An 11209-nucleotide genomic window follows, 5' to 3' on the forward strand; every position below is an offset into this window, starting at 1 on the left:
GTGCAAGTGTTGTGGCTTTAAATCAAAAGACAAGATCAGCGCCCATATTCATGAAAAATCGAATTAGTGTTGAGAGTTGCTTCTAGTAACAAAATTCTAAGAAAATTCTTAGAAATGTGGGTTTCCTCTTAAAATGAAAGAAAAGATCCTAGTAAAGAAAAAAGTCATCCAGAAAGCATTTTAAGGTAAAAAATTTGATAGGAGTATGGACAAGGACTTTTAAGAGGCTTAAGAGCTTTTTTTAGCAGTGAAAAAAGTGAATGAAACATGAAAAGAGAGAATAAATGTGTTGCCCAATGCATGACAGTGAGTTAATAAGACACAATACATTATGGTGCAAGGATTATGTTTGTGACCGAGACGCTAACATCTCCAAAACCACGCAGAAATGCCATAGCCAGAAGTAATCACTATTAACTAACTTACATTAACATATTTGGCAACTGGAAAAATGCAACTATGCATGCTGTAATTATTTGGGTTTGTTACAACCTTTTTAGCAATGAGATAAAACAAACAATTACAGCACTTTCAGAACTGGTCGCCGTGATTTTGCCAAGTAAGACATGTTCCTGGATCAACATTATTGTCCAAAAATATAATAGACTTAACCCGATCCCTACCCCTAAACCTAACCCTACCCATAATTTGTTCCTAAAATCAGTGGGAAATTATAGCTGATTAAAAGCACCTAAAACAGATATTTCCTGAAAAGTGAAAATGAAAGTCGTGACATTTAGCAAGTATGGTAACCCATACTTGGAATTTGTGCTCTGCATTTAACCCATCCAAGTGCACACACACAGCAGTGAGAAGTGGACACACACTGTGAACACACACCCGTAGCAGTGGGCAGCTATATATCCAGTGCCCAGGGAGCAACTGGGGGTTCAGTGCCTCACTCAATGAGGCACTGAATACCCATTACCCAATACCCATGGCGCTGAAATACCCAGCGCCATGGGTATTGAGGGTGGAAGAGAGCGCTGTTCATTCACTCCCACCCACCTACAACAACTGCCAGCACCGAGATTCAAACCTGCGACCTTCTGGTTACAAGTCCAACTCTCTAACCATTAGGCCACAGCTGCCCCACTAATTTTTTTCAAAAATCTATTTAATAAGTATCAGATATTAAAACTGATAAGAACAGATACTATGCAGATAAGTTATATCTCAATTCTGATTGGTTGATTGAAATGTTGCTCCAGGATCAACATGGATGCTGATCCAGGAACATGTTGTACTTGGTGAAATCACGCTCATAATAGACCCTACTCTTAAAGCGGCTATATGATTTTATTTTAATTAAAATATCCAAAAACCACTAGAACAGTGTTACATATTTTGCTGACTTGTGTACTTACATTATACAAATGTTTAGAAGAATGTTTAAATCCAGAGAAATAAGCAGTTTTAACTAGTGACATGACATGGTGTCCATAGTGTCATTGTGTCGCCTGCCAATGACGTCACACACCCTCGATTTCCGATTTTGTTTTGTAGAAAACATGGAAAGACCAAAGACGCTTTAATATGTTATGTGTTTTATTAGACAGGTACGACCGCACAGAGTAGCATTGTAACAGAACTTTCAAATGCATCTAGTATGATAAAACAGTGCTGCTTTTTTTTCTTTTTGCTGCACAATGTATGTTATAATACATCGTGTAAACACTCATTAAACAAAGAGACAGCTTTTTAGTGGTTATGAGCACTCTTTGCAAGCTTTCTAGTCTATAATCTTATAGCCATTGAACAAGCACGTCAGACATTTCAAGTTCAAGATGCTTATGGTGCTTCATCTTCTGTGTTCCCTGAGTCCCCGGGATTGGTTTATATTGGTGGACTTGATTGATGCATACTTCCATATCACAATCCACCTGGGGCACAGAAAGTTTCTGAGATTCTCCTTTGAGTAGACTGCATACGAATTTCAAGTCCTGCCATTTGGGCTATCCCTAGCGCCACACATTTTTACGAAATGCATGGAGGCGGCGCTGGCACCATTACGGCTTTGGGGCATGAGAGTGTTTGCCTATTTGTATGACCTGCTCCTGGCTGCAGAGAGCAAGCACTTGTTTCCCATCTACGGGCTCTGGGATTTTTAATAAATCTCAAGAAGAGCTCCTTGGTTCTGAATCAGCAGATTTCATATTTCAGTATAGATAGAGATTCCGTACGGAACACAGCTATGCTTTCAGTATGAAGATCGGAGGGTATTCGAGTAACATTTCACTTGCGACCACTGCTTCCCGAAACACTGGTGGTGGCAGAGGTTGTACAGCCATCCCCAAAGGGTGCCAGGAAGGAGCCCTACTCTTATGTTGGAATTTTCCGTGGCCCTCCCCAAAGGGACACAACCTTTGTCCTGGGAACAGCCTCAGGACATTTCTTTGGTCGTAATGACCATTCTTAGGTCCTCTCTTTGTGCCTCTTGCCCCAGAGGAGCTGGACTGGGCCGGGACTGGGTGGCCGACAGCCCCGACACTTGAGCACAGTGAGTGAGAAACTCATTGAAAGCCTCCTCCTGGTGCTCAGATCTTTAATAAGATCAGCCTGATATGCCTGCAGAACCCCCATGGTGTGCAGGGAAGTAGGGCTGCACGATAAATCAAAATTAAATTAAAATTAAATTAAATTCATGCATTTAGCAGACGCTTTTATCCAAAGCAACTTACAGTGCATTCAGGCTATCAATTTTTACCTATCATGTGTTCCCAGGGAATCGAACCCCCAACTTTGCGCTTGTTAACGCAATGCTCTCCCACTTGAGCTACAGGAGCACTTGGAATCAAGATTGCGATTTGACAGAAGCTGCGATTGTCATACGTATCTTTCAGTGAAGCATGGTTCTGTGATCAGCAGTAAATCACCATCCAAAGGCCAGAGGGGTCTCTCGTGCTGAAAATCCAAATATGCCCCGAAGAAGAAACTCGGGAAATGCCTATAGCGGTAGCTGGATAACCCGTTTTCATTGCTTTTAATGATTTTAAAGTGACTAATAAACACACGATTATGACAATATATGGTTTATCTGAGTTTTTACCATTATGATTGTGACGAGTGGGGCGGGGCCGAGAGCCGTGGGAACGGAGCGAGGCCGGTGGAGTGATTGGGAAATGAGCGACACCTGCTCCACTCACCGGTCTCGAGTCCCACGGAGGAGATCGGAAGGATACAAATGAGGAGCGACGACAGTGAAGAACGAGAGAGGACCAGGCCTGGGTTTTATTTTGTGGTTTGGTTTTTGTTTGTGCGCTGCAGTCGACCGTGAGGGGCTGTCGCGCTGTGTTGCATTTATTTGGTTATTAAAGTTTTATTTGAGTGTTCGCTGGTTCCCGCCTCCTTCTTCCCGTGATTATGGAGTTTTTTATTGTTACAATGATTTTCATCAAAATAAAGTAACGTTATATTTATATTTATAATATAGAATACTATGAAAAATGTTGCAAAATATGCCTTATTCAGTGTAAGAATCCACATCATCTCACAGAAGGATTTATTTCAAACACTCGACTGACGTTATGAAGTGAATTTGATGTAAAAATGTTATTAAATGTGGTATTTTCACATTCTTTCAGATGGAGCAGTATTTACTACACAGAGCCGTAGTCCACTGAGAAGCTATGCAAACAGCTGTCATTATTGACATTATTGATTTTTTTGCATAACTTGTCAGTGAACTGTGGTTCTGTGTAATAAATGCTGCTCAGTCTGAAAGCACGTGATGATGATTTACTGCTGATTACAGAAGTGGCTTTACTAATTAATCGATTAATCATGTAGCCTTGCAGGACAGCCCTAGTCTGACCTGAATATGTGTCTGTTTCACATCTATTTATAACCCTCAGGTGCACGTAATCAAATGACGTCACCTGCTGAGGTTATTTAAGCCATTTCTTGGTATGTTTGACACATTCTTCACAACCGGTTGAACAAAGAATGTTCTCATTAGATTTATTGAAACAGCATCAAGAGTAGTTTTTGACAGGGGACTCAACGTTTTGTTTTGAATACACACCCTCTAGCGGCGTAAACTTACATACAACTTACATTGTGCCTTTAAAAGCGCTCTTTTATTTCCTTCTTGGAAAACCAACCAATCACAGTCTTCAAAAGATCATGTCATAGCTTGCAACGGGGTCAGCCCTGCCTCCTCACTAAGATAAAAGTTTTTGTCTTGTCCTCACTCAGAGTTGCTCTCAGATTGGTCCTGAATCACTTTTAAGCCAAGACTCCAGAAATTTTTAAGCTAAATTAGGAGCTCTCTGAAAAGATTCTATAAGAATACGGGCCCAGGTTGTTTAGTTTATAAAAAGAAACATTCAGTATGGCTTTATATATATATATATATATATATATATATATATATATATATATATATATATATATATATATATATATATATATATTAGGGTTTACACAGACTAGTCGAGTAGTCGAGTGATCGACTACTTTAACCACTAGTCGGCGCTGTCGGAAACAATCGACTACTCGAGCGTGCATTAACCATAATGCATGCACAGTTTGCCTACAACACAAATTGTAGGATTACAATAGTGCGTGTAGCTGTTACTTTCTATCACTTTCTCTATGTTACATGTAAAATTAAAATATATAATTTAATAATTAGGGGTGTGCCCGAAGCCGAAATGGCACGGATAATAGCTTAAAAAACGAATAACGGATAAGGAATAATTCTGCCTGAATATTCGGCTGAGGATCTGCTGTCTGCTAGATAACAGTTGAGCCAGGGGATCAGCGCAATATTATACACAGACCTAAAGTCACGCAATAATGAGTGTGTGAAGTGAATGAATAAACTTTATGAACGAAAAGAGCACAAATCAAACACTGCATGTTGCCTCTCCGTGCATCTCTCAGAAATCAGAGCTTGGCAAGAGTAATATCACCTATAATAATACATCATACACGGTCTATTATTTGTATATATTTAAAAGGCAATGATTTAAACCGTAAGCTACGAAATGATACATAAATGAATGGATGAACCACAGCGCGCTCACCAATCAAACAGCCGTGTTGCGCGCCTCAGTCTCTTCAAAACCAAACCAGTTCTCTCTTAAAAGTAGGCTAATAATCAACTTAGATGCAGATACATTTTCTATGTTTGCTTCTTTATCTTTTGCTGGTTTGCGTGGCACATGCACATTTGTTTAGTAAGTTCAAAAAGACTCGCTTAGAGAATTCTGCGTAATGAAAATGTGCGCCTTGAATTCATTCAGTCGTGTTCAAATGATCACTAAACGTTTGTCATGACGTCTCTGCTTATATGATTTTTTTTTTTTTTAAATGAATAATTATTTTACTTTAACGCAGCATATTTGTTCAGTGATAACTATGGGAAAAAAAGATAGTCATAACGGTCTTATCAAGTAACTGACACATGGTTTTATCCGAAAACAGGTACTAATAATTTTGTGACTGTTACAGATACAAATACTGGTTACATGAAAATTAAAATATGTATTGTCATAATTATAAAGTTTTGACAGTTTACGTATGTTATGTAAATGTTGCATTAGGCTATTAATTAATAGTTAATTAATAAACGTTTATTGATAAAAAATATTTAATGTCTATTCATTTACAGTAGCATGAACCATTTTTGTTAATAGTTATTTAATGTATGTTTATTTATAGTAGATTTTTATCAGTAGTCGTGCAACCCCTAATATATATATATATATATATATATATATATATATATATATATATATATATATATATATATATATATATATATATATATGTTTCAGTGAATCAATTTACAAGCAAAGAGACAATACAGGGAGCTACAATACATGAAATTCTTAAATGAAATCATCTTATCATTTTGATCATATTAATCCTTGCTGGATCCTCTTCAGTTTGCCTACAGAGCAAACAGGTCTGTGGACGATGCAGTAAACATTGGACTGCATTATGTTCTGCAACACCTAGACAGACCAGGGACTTATGTGAGGATCCTGTTTGTGGACTTCAGCTCGGGCTTTAACACTATAATTCCAACCCTTCTCCTGCCTAAACTAACTCAGCTCTCCGTGCCCACCTCCATCTGTCAGTGGATCAACAGCTTCATGACAGACAGGCAGCAGCTAGTGAGGCTGGGAAAATACACATCCAGCACCCGTACAATCAGCACTGGAGCTCCCCAAGGCTGCGTTCTCTCCCCACTTCTCTTCTCCCTGTACACCAATGATTGCACATCTGAGGACCCCTCTATCAAGCTCCTGAAGTTTGCAGATGACACCACACTCTTCGGCCTCATTCAGGACGGTGACGAGTCTGCTTACAGACAGGAGGTTAAAGAGCTGGCTGCCTGGTGCACTCTCAACAACCTGGAGCTTAATACGCTCAAAACAGTGGAGATGATCGTGGACTTAAGTTTAAATAACATTAAAGAGGTGTGTGAACTTGCAAGCATGATGTCAGACACTGTAATATGCTCTGGTCCCCTCCCTGCTTACCATGGTGATGAGATACATAGCAGATTGTCATCACTCAATGGCTGGATGTCTAAGTGGTGCCCGCAGAATAACATAGGTTTCATAGAAAATTGGACAAGCTTTTGGGGCAGACCTGACCTGTTGAAAAGAGATGGTCTTCATCCCTCCTGGGGTGGTGCCGCTCTTCTCTCTAGAAATATGGCACATAGTCTTAGAGTTTGTACTTGACTAACGGGGGCCCAGGTCAGGAAGCAGACAGACTGGCTAAACCGACCGTCTGCTAGCCGCCTCACGTCACAGAAGTCAGTTAATTCTCAGCACACAGAGACTCTTTCACCTAGATATCACACTATAGAGACTATGTCTGTTCCCCGGGCTAGAAAATACAAAAAACATCCAAACCAATTTAAGAGCAACAATTTAATTGAGGTTCAACAAATAAAAAGCAGATGTAATACGGATAAACAAATGATAAAGCTTGGCTTATTGAATATCAGGTCCCTTTCTACGAAAGCACTTTTTGTAAATAATATGATCACTGACCATAATCTAGATGCACTCTGTTTGACAGAATCCTGGCTAAAACCTGATGATTACATTATTTTAAGTGAGTCTACACCCCAAGATTATTGTTATAAACATGAGCCACGTCCAAAAGGTAAAGCGGGAGGTGTTGCTTCAATTTATAACAATGTTTTCAGGATTTCTCAGAGGGCAGGCTTCAAGTATAACTCCGTTTGAAGTATTGGTGCTTAATATAACATTATCCAGAGAAACAAATGTTAATGATAAATCCCCTGTGATGTTTGTACTGGCTAATGTATACATGCCACCAGGGCACCATACAGACTTTATTAAAGAGTTTGCTGATTTTACATCTGAGTTAATGCTGGCTGCAGATAAAGTTTTAATTGTTGGTGATTTTAATATCCATGTTGATAATGAAAAAGATGCATTTGGATCAGCATTTATAGACATTTTGAACTCTATTGGGGTTAGACAACATGTCTCAGGACCTACTCATTGTCGAAATCATACTCTAGATTTAATACTGTCACATGGAATTGATGTTGATGGTGTTGAAATTATGCAGCCAAGCGATGATATCTCAGATCATTATTTAGTTTTGTGCAAACTTCATATAGCTAAAACTGTAAATTCTACTTCTTGTTACAAGTATGGTAGAACCATCACTTCTACCACAAAAGACTGCTTTGTAAGTAATCTTCCTGATGTATCCCAATTCCTTAGCATATCCAAAAACCTCAGAACAACTTGATGATGTAACAGAAACTATGGACTCTCTCTTTTCTAGCATTTTAAATACAGTTGCTCCTTTACGCTCCTTTATAGATCCCCTGAGGAACAGTTCCACTAATTCTCTACTAAACTTGTTAAATCATCTAAACCAACAACACGTATGTTAGACCCTATTCCATCTAAGCTCATAAAAGAGGTGCTTCCAAAAGTCATAGATCCTCTTCTGACTATTATTAATTCCTCATTGTTATTAGGGTATGTCCCCAAAACCTTCAAACTGGCTGTTATTAAGCCTCTCATCAAAAAACCACAACTTGACCCCAAAGAACTAGTTAATTATAGACCGATCTCGAATCTCCCTTTTCTGTCCAAGATACTAGAAAAGGTAGTATTCTCACAATTATATTCCTTCTTAGAGAAAAATGGCATCTGTGAGGATTTCCAGTCAGGATTTAGAGCCGTATCATAGTACTGAGACTGCTCTCCTTAGAGTTACAAATGACCTGCTCTTATCATCTGATCGTGGTTGTATCTCTCTATTAGTGCTATTGGATCTTAGTGCTGTGTTCGACACTATTGACCACACTATTCTTTTGCATAGACTAGAACACTTTGTTGGCATTAATGGAGGTGCATTAGCATGGTTTAAATCGTACTTATATGACCGCCATCAATTCGTAGCAGTGAATGAAGAGTTATCATATCGTTCACAAGTGCAGTATGGAGTACCGCAAGGCTCAGTACTAGGGCCATTACTCTTCGTGCTTTACATGTTACCCTTGGGAAATATCATCAGGAAACACGGTGTTAGCTTTCACTGTTATGCTGATGATACTCAGCTCTATATTTCTTCGTGGCCCGGTGAAACATACCAATTTGAAAAACTAACGGAATGCATAGTCGATATAAAAAACTGGATGACGAGTAATTTCTTACTGTGAAATTCTGAAAAAACAGAGGTGTTAATAATAGGACCTAAAGACTCTGCATGTAATAACCTAGAACGCTGTCTAAGACTTGATGGCTGCTCTGTCAATTCTTCTTCATCAGTTAGGAACCTAGGTGTGCTATTTGATAGCAACCTTTCCTTAGAAAGCCACGTTTCTAGCATTTGTAAAACTGCATTTTTCCATCTCAAAAATATATCTAAATTATGGCGTATGCTCTCAATGTCAAATGCAGAAATGTTAATCCATGCGTTTATGACCTCAAGGTTAGATTATTGTAATGCTCTATTGGGTGGTTGTTCTGCACGCTTAGTAAACAAACTCCAGTTAGTCCAAAATGCAGCAGCTAGAGTTCTTACTAGAACCAGGAAGTATGATCATATTAGCCCGGTCCTGTCAACACTGCACTGGCTCCCTATCAAACATCGTATAGATTTTAAAATCTTGCTTATTACTTATAAAGCCTGAATGGTTTTGGATTTTAGTATTTAGACGAGCTCTTATAATTATAGTCCTCCATGTCCGCTGCGTTCTCAAAACTCAGGCAATTTGATAATACCTAGAATATCAAAGTCAACTGCGGGCGGCAGATCCTTCTCCTATTTAGCGCCCACACTCTGGAATAACTTACCTAACATTGTTCGGGAGGCAGACACACTCTTTCAGTTTAAATCTAGATTAAAGACCTATCTCTTTAACCCGGCTTACACATAACACACTAATACTCTTCTAATATCCATATCCGTTAAAGGATTTTTAGGCTGCATTAATTAGGTAAACCGGAACCGGGAACACTTACCATAACACCCGATGTACTTGCTACATCGTTAGAAGAATGGCATTTACGCTCATATTAGTCTGTTTCTCTCTTATTCCGAGGTCACCGTAGCCACCAGATCCAGTCTGTATCCAAGTCAGAGGGTCACTGCAGTCACCCGGATCCAGTATGTATCCAGCCCAGATGGTGGATCAGCACCTAGAAAGGACCTCTACAGCCCTGAAAGACAGTGGAGACCAGGACAACTAGAGCCCCAGAGACAGATCCCCTGTAAAGACCTTGTCTCAGGCGACCACCGGGACAAGACCACAGGGAACAGATGATTCTTCTGCACAATCTGACTTTGCTGCAGCCTGGAATTAAACTGCTGGTTTCGTCTGGCCAGAGGAGAACTGGCCCCCCGACTGAGCCTGGTTTCTCCCAAGGTTTTTTTTCTCCATTTTGTCACCGATGGAGTTTTGGTTCCTTGCCGCTGTCGCCTCTGGCTTGCTTAGTTGGGGACACTTCATTTACAGCGATATCGTTGACTTGATTGCAAATTATTGCACAGATACTATTTAAACTGAACTGAGCTGCATGATGACATCACTGAATTCAATGATGAACTGACTTTAACTGTCATTTTGCATTATTGACACACTGTTTTCCTAATTAATGTTGTTCAGTTGCTTTGACGCAATCTTTTTTGTTTAAAGCGCTATATAAATAAAGATTACTTGACTTGACTTGACTTCAGGAGAAACCCCTCTGCTCTCCCCCCACTCACCATCATGAACAGCACTGTGACTGCAGTGGAGTCATTCAGGTTCCTGGGTACCACAATCTTTCAGGACCTGAAGTGGGACAATCACATTGACTCCATTGTGAAAAGGCCCAGCAGAGGTTGTACTTTCTTCACCAGATGAGGAAGTTCAACTTGCCAAAGGAGCTGCTGAAACAGTTCTACTCCGCAATCATTGAATCCTCTGCACTTCAGTAACTGTCTGTTTCAGCTCAGCTTCTAAATCTGACCTCAGAAAACTACAGAGGGTAGTCCGGACTGCTGAGCGAATCATCGGTACAACCCTTCCCTTCTATTCAAGAACTGTACTTATCCAGAGTGAGCAAAAGGGCTGGCAAAATCACTCTGGACCCCTCACATCCAGCACACTACCTCTTTGAACTGTGGCCATCTGGTCGACCCTACAGAGCCCTGAGCACCAGAACGACCAGACACAGGAACAGTTTCTTCCCTCAGGCAATCCATCTAATGAACACTTGATAATAACTGTGGAACACACAACACTATTTATATTTATATTTATATACACATACACTTATTTATCTAACACACATACTTAGTGTACATTTAAATTTTTGCACATAATATACCTGTACATACATAACTGCCTATTGTAAGATATCTGCACATACAATTGTCAATTTGTATACTGTCATTCCTTACCTACTTATTTGTATTTTTTATTCTTTTATTATGTGTTTTTTGTTGTGTCGCCGTCATTCTGTTGCACTGTGGAGCTTCTGTCACGAAAACAAATTCCTCGTATGTGTAAACATACCTGGCAATAAAGCTCATTCTGATTCTGATTCTGATATTATATTACATTTTAAGTTTTACACCACGGAACCACAAGGTCTACAAGCAATTGTTTTAGTTTTTTATGAATTTAAATGTACTTTATTGTTGTTGTTATTATTATTATTATTTAAAAAGCTATTATACATGAAAATATGCTGGTCAATGAATGAAT

The sequence above is a fragment of the Cyprinus carpio genome, chromosome B1 (genome assembly GCF_018340385.1).
Source record: "Cyprinus carpio isolate SPL01 chromosome B1, ASM1834038v1, whole genome shotgun sequence".
In the NCBI taxonomy this organism is placed as follows: domain Eukaryota; kingdom Metazoa; phylum Chordata; class Actinopteri; order Cypriniformes; family Cyprinidae; genus Cyprinus; species Cyprinus carpio.